We start from the raw sequence: 15,365 nt of genomic DNA on the forward strand, positions 1-15,365 counted from the left end.
CAGCAAATAACCTGTTATCTGAAGGAGAAAGGTAGCCCCCAAATACTAATAAGAAGAACACAGAACACAAGTTACCCTGAAAGGGAGGGGTCTTTTGTGATCCTTACACAGACCAGATCCCAGAACTCAGAGAGATAAGGATAATTCCCTCAATCATAAAGTTGGTCAGAACAAGTTCCAATTGGAACTGCTCAGCTCAGGCCAAAGTGACTTAGAGATGCCTTGCACAATGGGGACTTGAAAGTCTGATGTCATACTTCTGTCAGTCAAAAGTCAAGAGGTGATATGACCAATGTGATTCTGCAACCTATACAATCAGAAAAATCAGAAATTATACCCCATTTGATTCAAATGTATGAATTGTCAAGAGCATTGTATTGTCATGTGTAAAAAAAATTTTAAACAACAACAACAACAACAAAAAAAAAAAGTCAAGAGGTGAATCTGGGAAAGACTCTCTGAAAATTTCCCTGGAACCCCCCAATATACTGGAGGGCAGGAAGAGTGCACCATCCCTGTTCTCTCTGAAAGGACCCACTCTCTCATTTGAGAGTGTCCCTTTACCCCCTTTTCCATCTCTTCTAATAAAATCATGCCTATTTCTCTGAGTGACAGGTCTGAAGTCTTTCTGCCATGATTGCAAAAATCAGGTTAAAGGAGGACCTTCTTGGGCTGGGGTCGTGGCTCAGTCGTAGAGCGCTCGCCTAGCACGCACGAGGCACTGCGTTCTATCCTCAGCACCACATAAATGTAAAATAAAGATATTGTGTCCACCCAAAACTAAAAAATAAATATTAAAAAAGGGGGACCTTTATGCTGCCTCAGTTTCCCAGGAAGGTCCTGTAACAGTAGAGTACTTGCCTAGTGTGTGTGAGGTCCTGGGATTTTTTTTTTTTTTTTTGGTGGAGGGAGAATACTTCGATATTTACTATCTAGCTCAGTTGTAAAAACAGAAACAGAAGAGAAATTGACATATTCCTTCAGAAGAAAAAAAAATCAATGATTAACCTATATTGCTGCCAAAATATCTCAACAGTTTCTCTTTGGGCACAAAAAAATTGGGTGCTTTCTTTGTTTCCTCTTGTAAAACTCTGGCTTTCCCCCAATCCAGTCTTATACAGCACTTTCCTTGTGAATAACCAAATCACAAAAGATCCTGTGAATGAAACTACCCAAGGACAACAGCATTACTTATGGCACATTTGCTATGGAAACTATGTTTGGCAAGTATCGAATGTCTGAATTTCTTTTCCTGGGCATCGCAGGGTTGACAGCATTTATTTATAACCAGAGAGATTCTAAATTTGGCCACTATCAGCACAGAAAAGTAGTGTCTATGCCACCGCTGCAAATTCATTTCCTTCTGTTAGCACACATGGAAGCAGAACAGGTCACCAAGGCACTTGGTAAACAAATTAATTATAAAGCAGATTGGTTACTGGAATAGGAGAAATTTGTATGTAGGTATGCGAAACAGTCTTTAATTGGATCAATGGGACATTAACTCTGGACTTAAGGTAAGCCCTAACTCCCCAAACAGGGTTTATAAAGTTTGTTTTTGAGAACAAGGCCACAAATATATCACTCAGATATAACTTGAAAAAAATGGTTTCAAAATGTTGGGATTTACTAACTGAGGTAGGGAAATGCCACACATTCTAAGTGCAATGTTTACTTTGTGCTTCTAATTTAGACTTCATAAATCAGAAAGAAAACCAGAATGAGCACAGCAATTGGAAAATAGACCAAGGGCTAAAGATTGTGTTTAGGGATTATGGCAGTAGAGTTCTCTTGTATGGCAATAATGTTTTCTTTTCTTTTCTTTCTTTCTTTATTATTTTTTTTAATTAAAAAAAAAGTTAGGCACCATTGGAGAAAGGCCTCCTGGGAGCCTGCTTGCCTTTGACCTCTACAACATTAACTCTTCCTTGGATTTCAATGGCTTGTACCCTGTTGCTCAATCCAACCAGATTCCAGGCTGCCAGCCCCTACAGTGAGCCAATTCTAAATAAACTCACAAGGAAGGCCAGCATGTATTTTGGAAGGACAGGTAAAATGGTGAGGAGGCAGGTGGAATGGACAAAATCCTGGGCCTCATGGACTCTTATCTATGCTGCCCACCCATAAACAGAACAGGAGCTTCTTGGGGTGGAAGGAGAATACTTTTTTTTTTTTTTAGAAGGGATCATCCAGGGTACCCTGCCATGAGGACACTGATGTGCTCAATTTGTTGCCTTCTTCTCTGTTTATTCCTAATTCCATTGTTTTGGACATCAATGTCCCACTTTGGAGAATTATCAGTCGTAGCTCTTAAGCTACAAAGGGAATTCCGGGTTTCTTACAAACTTTAGATGTTCTCTGGACTATTTCAATGCCAGTTACCCCTGGGCCACTAAAGGGGACTATGGAAAAGTGTTGAGAGTCCCAAGAGCTCAGCCCTTGCTGGCATTGGTATCTGAAAATGGCTCAATGACTCTAGAAGGTGGGGGAGGAGGCCTCATCAGGAAGAATATGTGCTGCTCAATCCACCCAGGGCTAGAGTCTGAACCAGGATAGGTGAGTTGGCAGCGTGCCAGGTCTCTCAAGGTACCAAATAAACATGTGAGTCAATGTCATTTCCCTGTAGCAGCAGAAAGGATTTTTTTGCTGAGTTGAGATACAACCTAAGGCCTTGAGGATTACTTGGCCAATACTCAGCTGTTGAGCTGCACTCCCTGTGGTTTCCATTTCTTTAGGAATGTCACCCTGAGGATTGTGCCAATACATGCTTAGTATTTTGTGATGATCCTCTGCATCCACTCTTGTCACCTATTTCCCCCTCTCTGTACTGGGGACTGAATATAGAGGCACTCTCTCACTGAGCTACTGATGAGATGAAAGTCCTTTCTCCACTTCTGCTGGAGGGTGGGGCTGGCAAGCAGCAGGACTCTAGCTGAGAAAGCCCTTCTTAGTGTTAGCAGCTCATCTCAGAAGAGGATGCTTGCTTGGCTTCAGCTGCAGGGATCGCAGCTCCAGGGATCGCAGCCAGCAGAGCTGGATTCTTCTGGGCTACTGTCAAGTAGGGTGTTGTAACTCTTAATAGCAGACTCTAGCAGCTCACCACCAATTTCCTTCTGGGTTTTCATCCTGCAAACTTGAAGAAGGAAATTCAGTCAACAACGGGAAAGCAGGAGTGAAAGAAGCAGCATTTATTTAAGTGTGAAGAAAATAGGACAAGGTAAGAGGACCTGAAAGCAGCTTGCTATTTAAATATACTAACTTCATGGATTGGCCTTTATACATTATTTTTTTTTTAATTTTTAGTTGTAGATGAACACAGTGCCTTTATTTATTTATTTTTATGTGGTGCTGAGAATCAAACCCAGTGCCTCACACATGCTCGGCAAATGCTCTACCACTGAGCCACGGCCCCAACCTTATATTTTAAAAGCCTTAATTGGGCCCCATTAACTGTCCTATCTTATTCGCTATATCCTCCATCCTTTTTATTTGTTGAGACAGGGACTCCATAAGTTGCTGATGCTTGCCTGGAACTTGGGATCCTCCTGACTCAGCCTCCAAGCTGCTGGGATTACAGGCGTGTGACACCATGCCCAGCTCTATTTTCCTCTTGATACATTTATTTATTTATTTTGTAGTGCTGGATATTTAACCCAAGGCCTCACACATGCTTGGCAAAGGCTCTGCAACCATGCCACACTCCCACCTTAAATGTTATTTTAAATAAATCATGTTTTAATAAAACACAAAACAGAGCTGGGGCTGGGAGTGCAACTCAGTGGTAGAACATGTACCAAGCATGGTTAAGGCCCTGGGTTCCATCCCCAGGACCACAAAATATAAATAAGATAAAATAAACAATAGAGCCATCATTCTAATATATACTGAAGGACACTAAATTATAAAATTATTTGCTCGTAAATATTGTACAGTTAATCTAAGCTATATTTATTCATGTCTACATACAAATTTTAAGCTAAAGTTTTTCATGGTTTGAGCGGCCACATTCTGTATTGCATATATTTTCAATAATTGGCATATATTTTCAATAACTATCAAAAATGTGTTTTTAAAGTACCCAGTTGTTTAAGGGCCATTTGATCGTGGTAGTTTCTGGCTCTACTCATCTAGAAATCGGTCTGCTCTTTGTGTGTGTGCATACAGTGATGTTTTGGAGAGCATTGTTTAAAAAAAAAGGTTAAAATTTGAGTATAATTTGATAATTAATATTTGTTTAATAATTATAATTATAATTTTGATTATCCTTTTCATGGTTTTGCATTTTTCCCCATCTCTGTAAGTGCTGAGTTGACTGTCCATTTTTGTGCTTGGGATCTGTTGCCACCTAGCGTTATAATGTGCTTGGTATTTCAAAGCTAAGAACCTAGGAATGGAAATCTTTTTGTCTTCTACCCATGCCTGCCTCTGTGTAATCTTGCCAATTCAGAAAACTGTCAGGTTCATACATGCAAGGCTTCTTCCTCTTTCCTTTCCATTGCCACAACCAATCTAGCATTCATGCTTATCTTATGGAAAATAAATTCTGAGGGCTTGAGTTACTTTAACAGGCTCAACTTTCATTATATGCAGGCAAGTTATCCAAGCTCTCAGACTTTAATTTCCTCATTTTTAATTTATTTTGTGGTACCAGGAATTGAACCCAGAGCCTCACATATGCTAAGCAAGCAATTTATTGCTGAGTTATATCACCAGCCCTCACTAGCAAGTTTTAAATTTGATTTAAAATTCACTTTATTCATTTTTTTCTCTTATAGATCATGCTTTTGATATTGTATCTAAGAACTCATTGCCTAACCATAGGTCATGGAGATTTTTTTCACCTGTATTTTAAGCTTTCTAATTATGTTTTACATGTAGGTAAATGTAAATATTTACATTTTGAGTTAATTATTGTAGATGTGAAGGTGTTTCCTGTCATCATAATCACTTGCAAAGATTCGCCTGTTGATGTTGATTTGCAATAAGATTTTATGTTTTTGATCTTTGAAAATGATCTTTTCACAGCCGGGAATGTAATCCTTCTGCTGAGGAGAAGGATCACAAGTTCAAGGCCAGCCTCAGCAATTTAGCAAGACTCTAAGCAACTTAGCGAGACCCTGTCTCAAAAAATAAAATGGGTCTGGGGATGTAGATCAGTAGTTAAGTGCCCCTGGGTTAAATCTCAGTAGGAAAAAAAAAAAAAAGAAGAAAGAGAAAAGAAAGAAAAATCATAAAACTGATGATGGCCCAAAACAAATTAACTACATTGATCACTGTGATTCAATAACAAGATTCCTTCCTTCCTTCCTTTCTTCCTTCCTTCCTTCCCTCCTAAGGGTTTTCTACCACTGAGCTGTATCCCCAGCCCTATTTATTTCCGAGACAGGTTCTTTCCAAGTTTCTTAGACTGGCCTTGAACTTGTGATTCTCCTATCTCAGTCTCCCATGGAGCTGGGATTACAGGGATGTGCCACTGTACCCAGCCAGGTTCATGTATTTTCTGCAAAATACCTGTTGTTGAATAATTCAATGAACAATAGACTTCAGGGTTTTTTTTTTTGTGTGTGTGTGTGTTTGTGTGTGTGTGTGGTGTGCTGGGGATTGAATCCAGGCCTTGTACATGCAAGGCAAGCACTGTACCAACTGAGCTATATCTCCAGCCCAACAATAGACTCCAAACACTTTAAGTTTCACAAACTATTAATTTGTCCAAATAAACCTTAGAAGCCACTTCAGGTGGTACTGGCTCTCTTCTCAATGCCAAAGATATTTTTTTTGTTATAATTTCTCCACACAAACTACTGATGAGCTAATTATTCAATCATTTCTAAAGCAATGGACTGTTCATTTCCTGGCACTGAGAAGGTTCTCAGAATGTTGGATTCCCAGTGTTGAACCAGAATGTATCTAGACAAACTGGGATGACTTGTTCACTCTGTCACTTCGAGTTTGGCATTGACTCAGATAGTCAACTGAGCAGTGTTGATAACACCTGTTAACCCACGAAGCCAAGGAAAAACCTTCCAAATCATTTGCCTTAGCAGATAATGAAACCCAAGCAAGCGTAGACCAGATATTCAGCCGTCTTGGATGTCTGGAGGTTTTGTCCAGCAAGGAATCCCCCAATAAAAGACAGAATGCCAGACTTGGAGCTGGCTAGTTAAAATATGATGTCCACTACCTACAGACTGCTTTTAGAAACTTCCAGCATCCGTGCTGGCTAGGGGACAGCAGGAGAGACAGCTAGAGTAGCTTCTGTCTCGCAACTTCACTACTAATGACTGACACCAACATAGCAATGGACAGTAGCTGCAGTTTAACTCCTTCCTCCACAACATTCACCAGGCATGGAGGACCTCATTAGATGTGGGCACAGTATTGTGGAGAGCCCAAGGGCCAGAGCTGACCTCGAAGGGGCTCAGACAAAGATCCTTGCCATTGCCAACATGCTGCGCTTGTCTAACATGGTGATGGGGCACGTTGAGAAGAGGGCTTTCCAGAAAGTACTTCTTGATAGGCAGGATGCTGCTCACCTATGTGGTCAGTTCCTTGTGGTGCACTACCTGACATGAGCCAGTCACTCCCAGCCACTGGACAGCGTTTTCACCGTGCAAGAATGTGCAAGTGTGTGTGTGTGCAGGCACGCATGAGAGAGAGAAGGGCCTGCAGCAGGAGAGACAGCAAGAGGAGCTTCTGTCCTGCACCTTCACCTGGAGGCCGCCTTTTGAAATGTATGCTCGCCTTAACCATGAAAACTACTTGGGAGTAATTGTGCTCAAACCTGCTCTGTTTTCCATGACATCTTGGAGGGGGAGCTAGTGCCACCAAGATGCATGGTGCTTAGGAAATAAAAGAAATCCTGGTTCTCTCACCCTCACTCTTACTGGGGGAGGGAAGGGATGGTTTTGGTCGTTTTGTCCACATGACTTGTGCACATCTGGAAAGGCTGCAGAGTGCCTTGCGTGCACGGCTGTCCACACTGCTTACACCTTGTCATCAGCCGTCTTTGTGTTTCCTAATGGATAGGCTGGAGCAAAAGCAGAAAGGAAAGAGGCCTTCTCTTCCTGCACTGGTTTAGTGTTTCAGTTCCCATGCTCCTGCCCCTAGCCATCACCCCCATCCCCATTCTGAAACAAATAACATGTAGACTACTAACTACTAATGTTCTCATCCTTCCCTGAAGCAGCTACCTAGAGGAAGCAGTTGTTGTGGATAATGGGACAGAGGTTCTTAAACGCTCTTCCTTGGCCTGAGGCTGAGATGGTTGCCTCAGAAGCAGCTAGAGAACTTTTTAAAAATTAGATTTTGCTGGGCGTGGTGGTGCACGCCTGTAATCCCCGTAATTCAGGAGGTTGAGTCTGGAGGATTATAAATTCAAGACCAGTTTCAGCAAATTAGTGAGGCTCTAAGGACTTAGCAAGACCCTGTTTAAAAATAAAAATACAAAAAAGGAGCTAGGGATGTGGTTCAGTGATTAAGCCATCCTGGGTTCAATTAGATTCTTGGGCCTATCCCAGACCTTCTGAATTAGAACATTTTTTTTTTTGTCTCTAAGGTCATTTTTATGTACTTAGAAGGTTTTTCTTTTAATTAAAGATGATAGCATTTGAAAGTGTGTGCTGAACTAAGAATTCATATGTGAAGGAGCTGGGTGTGTAGCTCAGTAGAAGAGCCCTTGTCTAGCATTTGCAAGACCCTGAGTTTGCTTCCCAGCACTAAAGAACACCTCTCTGAAGAGCAAGACCTGTCAAGTTCAAAATAAAATCTTATTTATAGCCTACCTTTAAAAAGAGTAAATAAACAGAAATAAAAGCACTGGGGAGGGCTGTGGCTGTGGCTCAGTGGTAGAGGGCTCGCCTAGCACTTGTGAGGCCCTGGCTTCGATCCTCAGCACCACATATAAATAAAGGTATTGTGTGCAACTACAACTAAAGAAAAAAATATTAAAAAAAAAAGCACTGGGGATATAGCTCAGTGGGAAAGCATACTTTACTGGTTCAATCCCCACTTCTGCAAAACAAAAAACCAAAAACACCTCAAATTCATAGCAGTGTGACACATGTGGCACTTGAAGTGACTGAGTTTAAACTGCACTCTGCCATGCGTAATGTACTCCTCAATAGCAGCGATAAGCAGAGAACCCCATATGATCTATGTCACAACCAAATTCTTTTTTCCTCTTTTCATATTTTTAATTGGTGATTATAATTGTATATAATGGTGGAATTTGTTGTTACATATTCGTACATGCACATGACAAATTGGCCAAATTATATTTGGTCAGTGTCATTCCCTAGTATTTCCTCTTTCCCTCTCTATAGTCCCCTTCCTCTATTCAACTGATCTCTCTTTAATTTCCACAGAGTCCCCTCTCCCCATGTCTCTTTTTCTTTTTCCTTCTTAACTTCCACATGAGAGAAAACATACAACATTTGACCTTCCGAGTTTGGCTTATTTCACTTAATGGTCTCAAGTTCCATCCATTTTCCTACAAATGCCACAATTTCATTTTTAAAACTTAATTATGTATACATATCACATTTTCTTTGTCCATTCATCCATTGATGGATGCCTAGACTAGTTCCATAGTTTGGCTGTTGTGAATTGTGCTGCTATAAACATGGATATGCATGTATCACTATAGTTTTATGATGACTTTAATTCCTTAGGATAAATACCAAGGAGTGGTCTAGCAGAGTCATGTGGTGGATCCATTTTGAATTGAGTTTTGTGCAGGGTGAGAAATAAGGGTCTAGTTTCCTTCTTCTACACACGAATAACCAGTTTTCCCAGCACCACTTGTTAGAAAGGCTATCTTCTCTCCAAAGTATATTTTTGACAGTTTTGTCAAGAATGAGATGATATTAGGTGTGTGGATTTTTCTCTCTATCTTCTGTTTTGTGCCCTTGGTCTATGTGTCTGTTTTTATACCAATGTCATGCAGTTTTTGTTACTATCGCTTTGTAGTATAATTTGAAATCAGGTAATTGTGATGTCTCCAGCATTGTTTTTTTTTGGCTTAGAATTGCTTTGACTATTCTGGGTCTTTTATTCTTCTAAATGAGTTTGAGGATTTTTTTTTTCTAGTTCTGTGAAGAATGTCATTGATATTTTGATGGGGATTGCATTGAATCTGTATATTGCTTTTGGTAGTATGGCCATTTGAACAATATTAATTTTGCCTGTCCATGAACATGGGGAGGTCTTTCATCTTCTAAAGTCTTCTTCAATGTACCATAGCTTTCATTGTAGAGGTCTTTCACCACCTTGGTTAAATTTATTCCTAGGTATTTTATTTTTGAGGCTATTGTGAATGGAATTGTTTTCCTGATTTCTTTCTCAGTAGATTCATTACTGATACATAGGAAAGCTAATGATTTTTGTTTGTGGATTTTGTAACCTGCTACTTTGCTGCTTTGTTTATTATCTCTAGTAATCTTCTGGTGGAGCTTTTGGGATCTTGTAAGTTATAGGATCATTTCACTGGCAAACAGTAATAATTTCATATTTTCCTTTCCTATTTTTACCCCTTTTATTTCCTTCTCTTGTCTAATTGCTGTGGTTTGAATTTCTAGTACAATATTAAATAGGTGTGGTGAGAGTGAACAACCTTGTCTTGTTCCAGATTTTAAAGGAAATGCTTTCAGGTTTTTCCCCACTCACTGTGTTGTCTCTGGGATTTTTGTATATTGTCTTATGATGTTGAGATAGGTTCCTTCTATCACTAGTTTCTTCAGCGCTTTTTTTTTTTTTAAATCATGAATGAGTATTGAATTTTGTTGAATGCTTTCTCTGCATATATTAAGAGAACTAAGTGATTTTTGTTTTCATTCTATTTATGTGATGAATTACATTTATTGATTTGCATATGTTAAGCCATTCTTGCATCCTGGGATAAATAAATTTGGTCATGATGTACCATCTTCTTAATATGTTGTTGGATACAATTTGATAATATTTTTCTTTTGCATTAGTTCATCAGGGATATTGGTTTGTAGTTTTCTTTCTTTGTGTTCTTATCTGGTTTTGGTATGAGTATAATACTGGCTTCATAGAATAAATTTGGAAGTGTTCAGTTTCTTTTTATTTCATGGAATAATTTGAGGAGCATTGACACTAGTTCTTCTTTAAAGATCTGGTAGAATGGTTGAGAATTCTTCTGGTCCTGGGCTTTTTTTCCTCTCTCTCTCTTTTTTTGGGGTGGTGGTGGTGGTTACTGGGGATTAAGCTCAGGGGCACTCAACCATTGAGTAACATCCCCAGCCCTGTTTTGTATTTTATTTAGAGACAGGGTCTCACTGAGTTGCTTAGTGCTTTGCTGGCTTTGAACTCATGATCCTCATGCCTCAGCCTCCTGAGCCACTGGGATTACAGGTGTGCAACATTGTGCCTGGCCCTGGGCTTCTTCTGTTGGAAGTTTTTTTTTTTTTTTTTTTGTTGTTGTTGTGTGTGTGTGTGTGTGTGTGTGTGTTTGTGGTGCCAGGGATTGAACCCAGGGCCTTATGCATGCAAGGCAAGCACTCTACCAACTGAGCTATACATATCCCCAGCCCTGGAAGTATTTTTATTACTTGTTTTATCTCATTGCTAATTATTGGTGTGTTTAGGTTTTTCCTGTACTCTTGACTCAATTTTGGCAGATTGCATGTTCTAGAAATGAATTCATTTCTTCTGGTTTTCCAATTTGTTGGAGTGTAAGTTTTAAAAATATTTCCTAATTATCCTCTGGATTTTGCAATGTCTGGTGATTTCTCATTTTTCATCTCTAATTTTATTAATTTGGGTCTTCTTTTTCTTTTGCTTAGGCTGGCTAAAGGTTTATTAGTCTTGTTTATGTTTTCCAAGAACCAACTCTTTTTCTCATTGATCCTTTGCATTGTTTTTTAATTCTCAATTTCATTGATTTTGGCTCTGCTCTTATTTATTTCCTTCCTTCTACTGGTTTGGGAATTGGTTTGTTTTTCTTTTTCAAGGGTCTTTAGATGCACCATTAAGTTTTTTTATTTGGGATCTTTCCGATTTTCTTACATAGGTATAGATGGTTGTAAACTTTTTTCTTAAAACTGTCTTCAGTCTAAGAGGTTCTGATATGTTATATTATTATTCTCGTTTGATTCTCAGATTTTTTTCAGTTTCTTCCATGATTTGTTAACCCATTCATCAATTGAAAGTGTATTGTTCAATCTTCATGGGTTTATATAGCTTTTATAGGGTTTTTCAGTGTTGATTTATAATTTCATCCCATTATTATCTGATAAGAGGCAAGGATTTATTTATTTATCTATCTTATATTTGCCAAGATTTGCTTTGTGGACTAACATAATCTATTTGGCAGATGGTTCCATGAACCACTGGGAAGAAAGTGTATTCAATTGTTGTTGGATGAAATATTCTATAGAATATTTCTATTAAGTCCATTTTTCAGGTCCAACAAGTCTTTATTGAGTTTATGTCTAGATGACCTGCCTATTGATGAGAGAGCTGTGTTAAAATCACCCAATATTATTGTATTGAGATGTGTTTGAGGCTTTGAGTAGTGTCTCTTTTATGTAATTAGTTATACCAATGTTAAATGCACCAATACTTACTATTGTTATATTTTCTTGTTGGATTGTTCCCTTTACCAAAGTGAAGTGACCATTTTTGTCTCTTCTGATTAATTTTGGCTTGAAATCTGTTTTGGTAGATGTGAGAATAGCAACTACTGCTTGTTTTCAGGCTCCATTCTCATACCAATTTCCATCCTCTGACTTTCAGCCTGTATCTGTCTTTGCCTGTGAGTCTCTTGCAAACACACATTGTTGGGTCTTGTTTTTTAATCCATCTTTCCAGTTTTTACTCTATTAGAAAGATTTTCAACTAAATATTTTGACTTGTGTCTTTCAATTCCAAGATTTCTGTTTGAGTCTTTTCAATATCTCTAGCTCCTTATTGAATTTTTCATTCATATCTTCACTATGTCCTTGAGTCATTCAGTTGTTTTTCAATGTCCTCTTGGAATTCATTGATCATTTTTATAATCATTCTTTTGAATTTCTTTTCTGATATTTTATCCACTTCCGTGTCTTTGGAGTCAGTTGCTGGTGAACTATAAACTTGTTAAGGAGCATTGTGTCACCTTATTTCTTCATATTTCTTGTATTCCTGTTTTTATACATTTGTTTTTGTGATGGATTTCTCTTTCTCTCTTATGTGTACGCCTTTTCAGTCTGTGACCTTTTCTTGCCAATGTGTCTTAGAGTGATGAGATCCCCTTGTAGGTGTGGTATCTACAGCCATTGTGTTATTTTTGCTGTAGAAGTTGATGTCCATGAGAGGGACCTTGAAGACACACCCCTAGTTGTTCCTATTTGGAGTCTGATTGTTAGCTTTTTTGTCTCTTCTATTTGTTGTATTTATTAAAGTATAGCTGAATTTTGAGCGTTGTTATTTGTATGGAATAAGGTGTGCTTTCAAATAGGTTTAGTTCAGCAGCAGTGCCTCTACTCTGTGAACCTATAGTGTCCTTGTAGATGCCCAGTACCTTATAGAAAAGGGAAAAACAAACAATGGCAATTGATTCGAACAATATACAGCATTAAAATAAATACCCAGTGCCTAAAATGACATCTAAAATACTAATTAACACAGAAACAGGAATGGCTAGGTCAGTAACCACATCAAAACCAATAAAGAACTGTAAACTAGATCTGGCATTAAAGTAAACAGCAGGGATCACCTGTCATCCACAGCACTAATAACTGCAACAACATAATTGGTGGAGGCAGGTAGCATGCAAACCAAATAGTTCTAAAAGATGGTAAAAATACAGTTCATTAAGAGAAAAGAAAATGTGATAGGAAAGTAGAAGAGTTTAGAATGTTCAAAATGTGAAGAGGGAGAATGCAGAAGAGATATAGGAGGAGAAAAAATAGGAAAAAACAAAATAAAGGAAGAGAACAAGAGAATTGGGCTGCTTGCTGGAGACAACAGAATCAAAAAACAAAACAAAAACAACACAAAACTCCAAAATAGACAAAAGACCCTTACCCTCAAAATACAAGGCAAGGAGAAATATTGAAAGAGAGGAAGGAAAAAAAAAAAAAGGAAGCTATGTGGGAGGCCATCCTCGCATGTGATGAGTTACCTCCCTGGCTGGGTGAGAGGCGCTTAGACATTCTCACACAGCTGTGTTAGAGCTTTCCTCACCCTTTTCCAGGTCCGAGGGTTTGTCCATGCAGAGGCATGTCTGGCCACTGCCCCGAAGACCCAATCGTCGCCCCTGACCTTGGGATGCTGCCCCCTTAACCTTCATTGGATGGGATTTTCCCCGGAAGTTTTCTCTCTCTCTCTCTCTCATCTCTTCTGTAAACCTCTCCATCGCATTAGGTGGCTGGAAGCGGGAGCTAGGAGAAGCCGTCTCGGAGCTGGTATTAAAGGTAATGAGAGTCTTGTCTCTTTAATTTAAAACTCCCTAGCAATTACTTATGAACGGAACCTTCTTTCATGAAGCCAGCGTTAGACACGTGGCAGAAAGCTACAAATGAGATAAAGTGTGTTTATATGTCCATGAACCAATCAGCACAACATCAAATAAGTAATAAGAGATTCTTATGAAAGAATCATCTCCAGAGGTGGTCAAAACTGTTTTTAAGAATCACTGTTGGGTAATGATGTCCATTTCATTCCACCGTCTTTTTAGCCCCCTCCCCCTCCCCCCTCTTTGCCCTATCTAGAGTGTGTCTAACTCTCCCATGCTCCCCCTCCCAACCCCACTATGAAATCAGCGTCCTTATATCAGAGAACACATTTGGCATTTTTTTTTGTGGGGGGGATTGGCTAACTTCACTTAGCATTATCTTCTCTAACTCTATCCATTTACCTGCAAATGCTGCGATTTTATTCTCTTTTATTGCTGAGTAATATTCATTGTGTATATACCACATTTTCTTTATCCAATTGTCTACTGAAGGGCATCCTAAGAACATACATGAAGACATGCATGGTGTGAATATACTTTGTATTCAACCAGAGATATGAAAAATCATGCTTTATATGGGTAATATGAATTGTAATGCATTCTGCTGTCATATATAACAAATTAGAATAAAAAAACAAATTAAAAAAAATAGATTCACTGTTGGGCTGGGGTTGTGGCTCAGTGGTGGAGTGCTCGCCTAGCATGTGTGAGGCCCTGGGTTTGATCCTCAGCACCACATGCAAATAAATAAAGGTATTGTGTCCACCTACAACTAAAAATACATTAAAAAAAAAATCACTGTCTATGCCCAATTATCCTTTCCATTTCTTGGGTTGCATACTGAGAGACCAAGAACACATAACCCAATTCTTCCAGCACAAAAGTAGCCACAGATAGTATATAAATGTGTGACTATGCTCCAGTAAACATTTACTTATGGGTACTGAATTTTGATTTCCACCATTTCCCTGCCCAACCATTTAAAAATACAGAAAACAGGTAGTTGGTTGGAGTTGGCCCCACTGGCTATATAGTTTGTTACTATGTGGTCCACAGGATGCCCCATGACATTCAAATTTGGGCCATAAATATTTCTGCCTATAGAAAAGTAGAAATGGCATAATAGTCCAGGATAAAGCAGTCTACAATAGCCACATGGACAGCTGCCCAGATTCTGCCTTTCAATGAGAAACACCCTTTGCTGTATGCAGGTGGTAATTTAGAATCCATATTAGCAGAGACAATCCTTATTTTTCCAAGTCTCAAACTGGCCAGATCTACAATTTCCAGTCATAATCATCAGTTGCCTTGGACACTGCTACACACATTCCAAATATCATGGAAGAAAACCCAATCTTGAACCTCTAAGTTTATTCATTTGCCATTTTACCTGCAATCCAAATTTGTTTTATTTAATAATTTATACTTCATCTCATGACATATCTGGCTCTAACTGAACTTTACTTGTGGATTCCTTTTCAACTTTGTTACGATTACACAAACACACAAATGCCAAGTATAGTACTCATGGTTTTTAAGAATTACAAAAAGGGCTGGGGATGTGGCTCAAGCGGTAGCGCGCTCCCCTGGCATGCATGCGGCCCGGGTTCAATCCTCAGCACCACATACAAACAAAGATGTGTCCGCCGAAAACTAAAAAATAAATAAAAAATTAAAAAAAAAAAAGAAAAATAGAATTACAAAAAGGGGAAAACCACCTGTAATTCCAGAGCATTATTTTGTGTACATCTTTATAAAAAATGCTTTTGAATTGCTGTGGTCATGATTGCACAATTTTAGTTTTATTCTCGTCACCTTATTTGTACTTGACTTACTATAGACTATTTATTATATTGGCTGAGGGATTTCCACATCAGGTTCCACTACTCTTGTGAAATGTAATCCA

The 15,365-nt window shown here is 38.8% G+C and overlaps 1 long non-coding RNA gene and 1 pseudogene across 1 annotated transcript; both read left to right on the plus strand.

Annotated features, from left to right (window-relative positions):
• The first annotated feature begins 1,375 nt into the window (after positions 1-1,375).
• On the plus strand, positions 1,376-3,553 carry LOC125619361. The gene is made up of 4 exons (XR_007350865.1): positions 1,376-1,517; positions 1,860-2,050; positions 3,141-3,217; positions 3,502-3,553. It is a non-coding gene; the product is annotated as an uncharacterized LOC125619361 (long non-coding RNA).
• A 2,436-nt stretch (positions 3,554-5,989) lies between these two features.
• LOC107136591 lies at positions 5,990-7,854 on the plus strand (annotated as a pseudogene).
• Positions 7,855-15,365: the final 7,511 nt, after the last annotated feature.

This window comes from Marmota marmota, unplaced genomic scaffold (assembly GCF_001458135.2).
Source record: "Marmota marmota marmota unplaced genomic scaffold, marMar, whole genome shotgun sequence".
Classification (NCBI taxonomy): domain Eukaryota; kingdom Metazoa; phylum Chordata; class Mammalia; order Rodentia; family Sciuridae; genus Marmota; species Marmota marmota.